This window comes from Ischnura elegans, chromosome 9 (assembly GCF_921293095.1).
Source record: "Ischnura elegans chromosome 9, ioIscEleg1.1, whole genome shotgun sequence".
In the NCBI taxonomy this organism is placed as follows: Eukaryota; Metazoa; Arthropoda; class Insecta; order Odonata; family Coenagrionidae; genus Ischnura; species Ischnura elegans.
In genome coordinates this window covers 57,438,065-57,446,247 of record NC_060254.1, presented here as the reverse complement: position 1 = coordinate 57,446,247, position 8,183 = coordinate 57,438,065, and positions in this window count along the sequence as shown.

Here is an 8,183-nt window from a genome sequence, read left to right as displayed (position 1 = left end):
CTTTTGTGGGACAAATTTTATGTGATTTTGAATATGAATATTTTTATGAGATTCTTAATGGGAATTGGTCACATATAATGGAAACTTAAAAAAAATAGTTATGAGCAAAAGACCTGCCTGCTTAATTTCATTGTTTTTTTTTTCAATTTTATTGTTATTTTTCATGTTTTCTTCCCTTGAGACATTACGTGGCCTTGAGATTTGATTTAATTTAATTAGACATTACATTTTTCACTTTAAGTTCCACATTGTTATGAAAACTATTACATACATTTAAATCATTACTGGTATTCCCCATGGCTTCATGAAGGTATTTATTCCATGTTCTACAATAATTACTTCTAATGGCACTTTTAATTTAATTATTTACAAAGAATAATACATAATTTCAACTTGCAGACATCATAATAAGTTTTCTCCTTAAAGGCAGTTTTAAGAAATGTTTCTTGTACCCCATTTAGGATCCTCGAGGGTTATCGGGGGTCGTGTCGAGCAAAATAACTGCGCCTTTTATAACAATGCATCCGTTTATTGTAACAATGATGCAGGCACACAGAGAATACGGAAATTGGTAGATGGCCACCGAACCACTGACACCTTCACGCTTGGGCTGACAGGTCTTCCTCTCATGCACTCAGGGATGCTACTTGCCGGGTAAGGGTGCTAAACCCCTGGCGTCCCGTAACCCTAATGGTGCCAAGGGTCCTCTGCCTGTCTCCCTCCAGGCAGTGCTGCCTTTTGGCGGTAGCACGCAACGATTTGAATGCTACACCCTGTATCAGGTTCTTGGTCTGAGAAAACCCCCCCAAGTTAAAGAATAGTAGTGGTAGCCAATTCTGATATCAAGTTTGAGACTAACAAAACAGGCAGGAAATGAAAAAACTCCAATGGCCGTAGCAGGGGACCTCGTCGCATCAAACATCTGAGCCTGTTACGAAGTGGCTGGCTAAATCTAAGGAAAGGATTGAGAGGGGGAAGAAGTAAGTTATGATAAATGTAATTTCAGTTAATAATGTAATTGGTTGACCTATGGATTGCTACGGTTATGTGTATCTCAATAGATAAAAAATTCTGTCACAGTATTTTGCTGTTTCGCCATGGCTCTGTTTCAAACATTTCATTTCCTTCTATATTGCTGTTCATTTCAAATCTATTTTTGGTTCAAGTAAATGTGAGAATCTTAACAAGTCAACTGAAATATCACTGCAGAATAGTATTGTGAATGGAAATTAATAATATTTAGTATTGTAACTTTGCATTTACATGAATTATTTTTTCTGCATTTCTCATAGGAAGGCAATGAGGCAGCTGTTGCAAAATGGAGATAGCGAAGAAAATAATTGATACTTGGAGGACGAAAATTTGTAATTTGGTCGTAGTAAATGGCAAATTAAAATGCAACTAAAAAGGGGAGACCACGTATCTTGCTCCGCCTTTTTTAATGCCTATATAATCCCAAAATAACGCAGCATAGTACAGATTTGTCGGTTGGTGTAGTGATGAGTGCCTTTGGCTCTCATCCTTGGGGCCAGGGTTCGAGGCTTTGTCACGGCAGTATATTTTGTAGTCTTCATTTTAATCATGCGGCGACAAGTATTTCGCTAATTTTAATTGCAGGAAACATAAGCGTGAGAAAATTTTTTTATCATCATAACGGCAATTAGGTATTTAAGCAGTGTCATTACGGATGCGGAGATATGATGACTACACTAGCAAGGGTTGGTGTGCGCTACAATGTTCATTTTTGTATTACTTATGCTGATCAACTTCCAAATTAAAAATGAAAAACTTTTCTTGCGAAAGCACCTGCCATTAAGGCTCGCGGCAAGCAGCAATGTGAGTGCAGATGTAATAAATAAGAACACAAGACAAATATAAATTGCCATATCTCTCTAACACTTGTAATTCACATTACTCCAAAGTTTTCTTCAAGTACCTGTACGTACTAAAAGAGCCATTCCGAAACATTAGTTCAATTAACAAATAGGATGGAATAAAGGTTGATTATTTAAAATAAACAATTATGCCAAATGTGTCTTGTGCTCGCCGCTTCCCAAAATCTTTTGCAACCCTCCAGCATAATAACAATAGGATCAATTACAATTTAATTTCTTCGAAAAAAAAGCCACTGTTATTGCCCACCGTTAACCTTTCGTCATGTTTTTGAGGATGGTAGCAAGTGCAGTCTTCATATCTCCCCGTTCAAAATGACACTGCTTAAATACATAAACGCCATTGTGATGTTAAAAAACTTTTCTCATGCCTATGCTTGCTGCAATTAAAATTAGTGAAATACTTGTCGCCGCATGATTAAAATGAAGACTACAAATAATACTGCCGTGACCAAGCCTCGAACCCTGGCCCCCAGGATGAGAGCTGGAGACGCTCACCACTTCACCAACCGAACCCATTTGTATAGTGCAATGTTATTTTGGGATCATATAGTGTTTGTTAAAAATACCACATGAAAATTAATTAATTGCAGCCAAGATAAGGCCCATTTAATGGAACCACTATCAGTTCAGAGATGTGTTCGTCATTTCGAATGCCATAAAAAATACAGCATTGAAAAAGGTGGAGCAATGTATATGGTCTCCCCTTATTAGTTGCATTTTAATTTGCAACAGGTTTTAGTGGGGAAAAGTTGTTCATCTATTGTTACTAAGGGCCCTGAAATTTGTTTGTGAGTGCCGCAAGTGTTTTCAATGAAATTGCTCCACACTTCAGATACAAACACAAATTTATCTGTAGTCAGTCTACTTGGTCTGGTACATTTTAATGTCATATCTAACAGAAAGCGCTAAAATTCTGGAAAATGATCTCTAGACATTGTGTCTTGGAGCAGGAGCAAACCCCACTTAACTGACTGTAATGATTTTGGAGGAAGAGAGTTGTCCCCCAGGACTCCACCCAAGTACAATGCTCCTATAAAAAGCATCAAGCTCGTATAATGTCGCAGATGAATTTTCAGCTCCAAGTTTTATTTGAGCCACTGAATGCTTTTTATTTCTGAAAACCGATTTCAGGTAAAGAAATAACCAATTAACAGTACTTTTTGAGGTATATTATCACATTAAGGCCTTCCATTTGTTAATACCTTTTGTAATTTGGTCATAATAAATGGCAATTTAAATCCAACTAAGTAATGAAATATTATTTAATTTATAAATCCAAAAAAATGCATTTTCCTTATTCATCTCTCAGCAATGCTAAAATATCCATACAGAAGGCTGGCATATTTATGGGATTTTTGTATTTCTTGGAATAAGCACCATGTTTCCGGAACATCTTTGAGATATTCATGGCAATAATCCAATAGAAATATGCCAGAAATATTCTTATGGTGATATCCAAGGAATATTCCTGAAGGAATATTCTGGGAATATTTGTGGACTATGCTGGGAATATTCCTGAAATATCCCAGGTATATTCCTTTAAGAATATCCCGGGAATATTCCTGAACTATGCTGGGAAGATTCCTGGAATATCTTTGTTTGATTACGATATCGTGCCCTCCGTGATGGAGAAATCGGGGTTCCTCCCCCAGAAAAGTTATTCAAGTTGCATGCCTGCAAATGCAGTTCAATGCTTTTTTTGCTTGTAAAACTAGATGAAATTGAATAGCAATTTCATAATAATAAATGCCAAGAAAGGTTAGAATTTCAAAACGTATATAATTTTATAATAACTTATGGCTGAATTATCTATTTGGTGAACTTATTCCTTGAAACTGCCCAGAAATCTCAAAAAAAAACTAAATTAACCTTTTCGAATAACCCTTCAAAAAAACATGTAACATGTTCTATTTCATCTTCTCACGCCTTTATTTTCTTAAATTTTTATGTAACCTTTTCGCATTGAGTAGGTATGGTGTAAAAATCAACTAATGTAAACGCAGAATTTTATAAATGCAAAAACAACTTTGGTTCAAGTAATTTGAGTCTTATTTTAAACACCTTTCATGTACGCTTCACGATAGTTGCGAACGTTGTAGGACCCCATAGCTTGGGGCCCTCGGCGATCACCGACCAGCTGACCTGGCCAGACCGCCCCTCAATATTATGTAAACGGCTTTATTATAGGTTTTGATAACTCTTGGAAACTATATATAGGTACTCAGGGAATTCTTTGGTGACACTTCCCTTTGGATGATTTCATGCATACAATTTACATATTTTCGTATTAGTCTTTGAGGGAAAGTGAGGTTTTCTTATTAACTGATTTTCAAGCTAGTACAAAGGATGAAATTTTCATCATGAAAATGAAAACAATTGGCAAAACAAAAACTTAATTTACTCTACCATCCGATACAAATATTCAATTCCAATAATTCACCTTCTTTCTTATTAATCTATTGGAAATATGTGAGGTTATTCGCGTAATATGTGATTTTCACGTTAATGCGTTGGGTGAGAACTTGTCTGAAGCCCCCTCGCTCAGTGGCAGTGTGGAATGACCCATTTCTTTCGCGCATTGCGTTCTCAAGTTGCGCCCCGCTGCGGTGTCGAGTCATCTTGCCGGCAGCAGTGGCGACTCTGCATGTGGCCATGTCTCGCTGCCAGCACCAGGGGATGACTCAGGGCGTGGGAGTAAAGAAAGTAGCTGTGCAGGTAACACCCGCGACATGCGATATGCACCGGGAAATCTACTCTCCCGAGGGAGACAGACAATCAGTGCGCGACGTTTGGCGCATGCGCGGGGAGAGTGCAACGGCCGCGCCGCGTTGATGGGAAGTCTTCTTACTTGGAAGGACCTCTGAGGGAAGGATGGAATCAGTGGCTAAGAGAGAGGGATTTTGTAATTTTGTTTGTATAGCAAAACAATAGGGTGGTTTCCAATTATTTTTTATTGCCTAAATCGTGAGAGTATTACTCCTGGAGTACGTATGTCACGCTTTTAGATTTTTAAATGTCGATATCTATTTTTCGCGAGTATATGAAAAGTGAAAATTTTCAAGCGCGCGAAAACGCGACGGCTAAGTATGAATGCTGGGAAAAGCCCGTGTGACGTCAATCTACATCTACATAATACCCCGCAAGCCACCTAAAAGGCGTGTGGCAGGGGGTGTTAGGACACCAGCCGTTTACAGCAAAAAAAAATTAAGTGCTCTAACGAGGTTGGGACTAGCGTTTATTAAAGTCCTTAATGCCCTTTATGGTTCGGGGAAAAAACGAATTCCCATATCTATCCGTTCGGCAAAATATCTCTCTTAATTTATCGCTTCTATCGGACCTGGAAATATAGTGTGGATCTAATTTTATGTTCTCTTTGTCGCTCTTAAAGAAATCTATTCTCAATTGTTCAAAGCCTAGCGCGCAGCCTCCGAGTCTCCAATGGCTCCCAGCCTAATTCGCTTAACATCTGGATAACACTGTCTGTACGCCCGTAGCAGTTTTTGATGAAACGCGCAGCCTTCCTTTGTATTTTATTCAGTTCGCGGATTAAGTATTTCTGCACGGGATCCCATACGCTCGCTGCATATTCAAGGTGCGGTCGGACGAGAGCGAAATAGCACCTTTCCTTTACTTTCTCATCCGAAAATCTTCCCACAATACGCTTGACGAATCCTAATTTCTTCAGGGCTATGCCGCAAATATTCTTTATATGTGTTCCCCACGTGAGGTTCGAGGTTATCGTAACTCCCAGGTACTTCACTTCGTCTGTTGCCTTTATGTTAATACCATCCACTGCATAAACATGGTTAGAGTTGGACGAATTCCGCAAGAAATGTACCGCCATGCATTTGCTCAGATTAAGTTCGAGTCCCCACTCTTGGCTCCACAAATGAACGTTTTTTTAAGTCAGATGATAGAATTTCATAGTCAGAGTGATCACTAATTTCGCGATCGATGACAGTGTCGTCAGCAAATAAACGTATTTTACTGCTAATGCGGGAGCAGAGATCATGAACAACAGGGGGCCGATTACGCTTCCTTGTGGAACACCTTATGTCACTTTTACAACATCAGAGCTAATTCCGTCAAGAACTACTTTTTGTTTACGATACCTGAGAAAGTCGCGTATCCAGTTTACAACTGTTTCGTTTAATCCGCATGAAGCATCCGCATAATCTGGTTCCCGCTGTCGCCGTGTGAGGTGACCTTGGGGCGAGGGTATGTGCTTCGCTGCGATGCAGGCTACTAGCAGGTAGCAGAGTACCCTGCTAGCAGGTAGCGCTTGGCTTAAAGGATTATTAATATCTTATCAACCGAAGGAAACTTTCTGACAATAGGCAGGTTTTAGTAGGTGATCATTAAGAGATGTTTCCCTGGGCTCTGTGCCTCATGCATGCATTGGTAATCTCAAGGCCGTTTTGCACGGTACACGGAATTGCGCAGGTTAGAGCTGCATTAATTTCTAAAATAGCGTGGAATTGCGCAAATGCATGAACGAAATTAGAACATGGGCTATTTTGCCGTCTCGCGTCCACGCATTCTCGCATGTGTTCTAGCAATTCACCGCTTTACACGACGCAATTTTGATTGCGCCTTCGCAAGTACGTCAGATTGTGCAATTCCGTGTACCGTGTAAAACGGCCTTCAGACGATGTAAATCTCCTATCTACTCGTATAGCATCTCGGTCCCTGTGACGTCACGTGGAGTGGCATCGCATGGGCGCCAATCTGGCCTTTTTCAAATGAGGTTAAAATTGACCATTGCCATATGTCTAAACTGGGATTTGTAAAACCAAATAATTTGTATATTATTAATACGCTAATGGTGGGTAACGAATCGCATTCAATGCCTTTCGTTTTCTTTGATGAAGGAAACTACCCTATTTGTTAATCTCACACCTAGCGCTTATCCTGGTGGGTATTCCATACCCCCGCACACCCCGGTATTAGATGCACCTAAATCCCCTCCCCCCCTTCAGCCTTAATTTCTAGCTGCTCCCCAGCTTCCGCATTGATTAGCCGGTCCATTTAATCCTCATTCCCTGGTAGCATCACACGGAGATTAAAAGGAGTGAACGTGAAAGTAAAGTGCGAGTGAGAAGAAAGGGAGGGATAAAATAGTTGTGTAATAACAACCCTAAGAAAATGATTGCATTAGAGTGATAAATATCACTCGGTAGGATTTAGCGAAATTTTTGTGTAGAAACATGCTTTACGTAATGATACCCGATTTTAGTCTGCTTCTTACGGAAAAAATACTTGATATATACCGAAACAATCCCCCTCCCTAGCGTGAGTGAGATACAGTTCGACTCCCTCGTTGTAATTGGCGTCGGATAGAAAATCGTAAAAATACGTCCATATTTCTATAGCTCATCAAAATAAAAAATTACAAAAATTGTTGAAAGGCCCAATGGGAATGTCTATGTTAGCCCCAGCAGTAAGTTGCTATGCTACCACGATGTTAACGAACTTTTGTTTATGTTAACCGCATTCGCGTTACAGAGATGTTAAGCGAATTAGGCTGGGAGCCAAGGGCGTACCCAGGATCATAACTAGGGGGGGGGGGGGGGGGGGCAAGCCATGGGATATATGAGATTATTTCCTTTAAAAAATAGTTTTATTTTAGTTAACTATCTTATGCTAATACATATATTTTTTCGTGGGTTTAAAGTAAATTTGTTGAATACTTTCATTTCAATTCATTACTGATTTTTGCTTCTAGGGAGGGTGGGGGAGCAGCTGCCATCTCCTGCCCCTCGCTGGGTACGCCCATGCTGGGAGCCACTATGGACTCGAAGGCTCCGCCCTGGGCTTAGATTTTTGAGCAATTGAGAATGTATATCTTTCAGAGCGACATTGAGAACACCATATTAGAACCCCACTATATTCCCAGGTCTGACAGAAAAGATAAATTAAGGGAGATTATTATGCCGAACGGGTCGGTGTGGGCGTTTTTCTCGCGCTATTAAGGACTATAATTAGTGCTACGCGTACTTTCGTTGCAGCATTTCCTTTTTACGCGCAAACGGCTGGTGTCCTAACACCCCCACCACACGCCTGTTGAGGCGGCTTGCGGAGTAGTATGTAAATGTAGATGAACCCTGAGGTTTCTTGCGCCCTGGTCGCTGCCATCCTGACTTCCAGCGAAGACTTCAACCTGCTGTTTGCGTGGACATTTGGCAACAGGGCCGTCACCTTTGTGCTTTAGTAAGCCTCCCCTCCGTCCCCTCCTGTGTTGGTGATCCGCTAGGAGGGCTGCGCGCGGGCGGACCGGTCGGCGCTCAA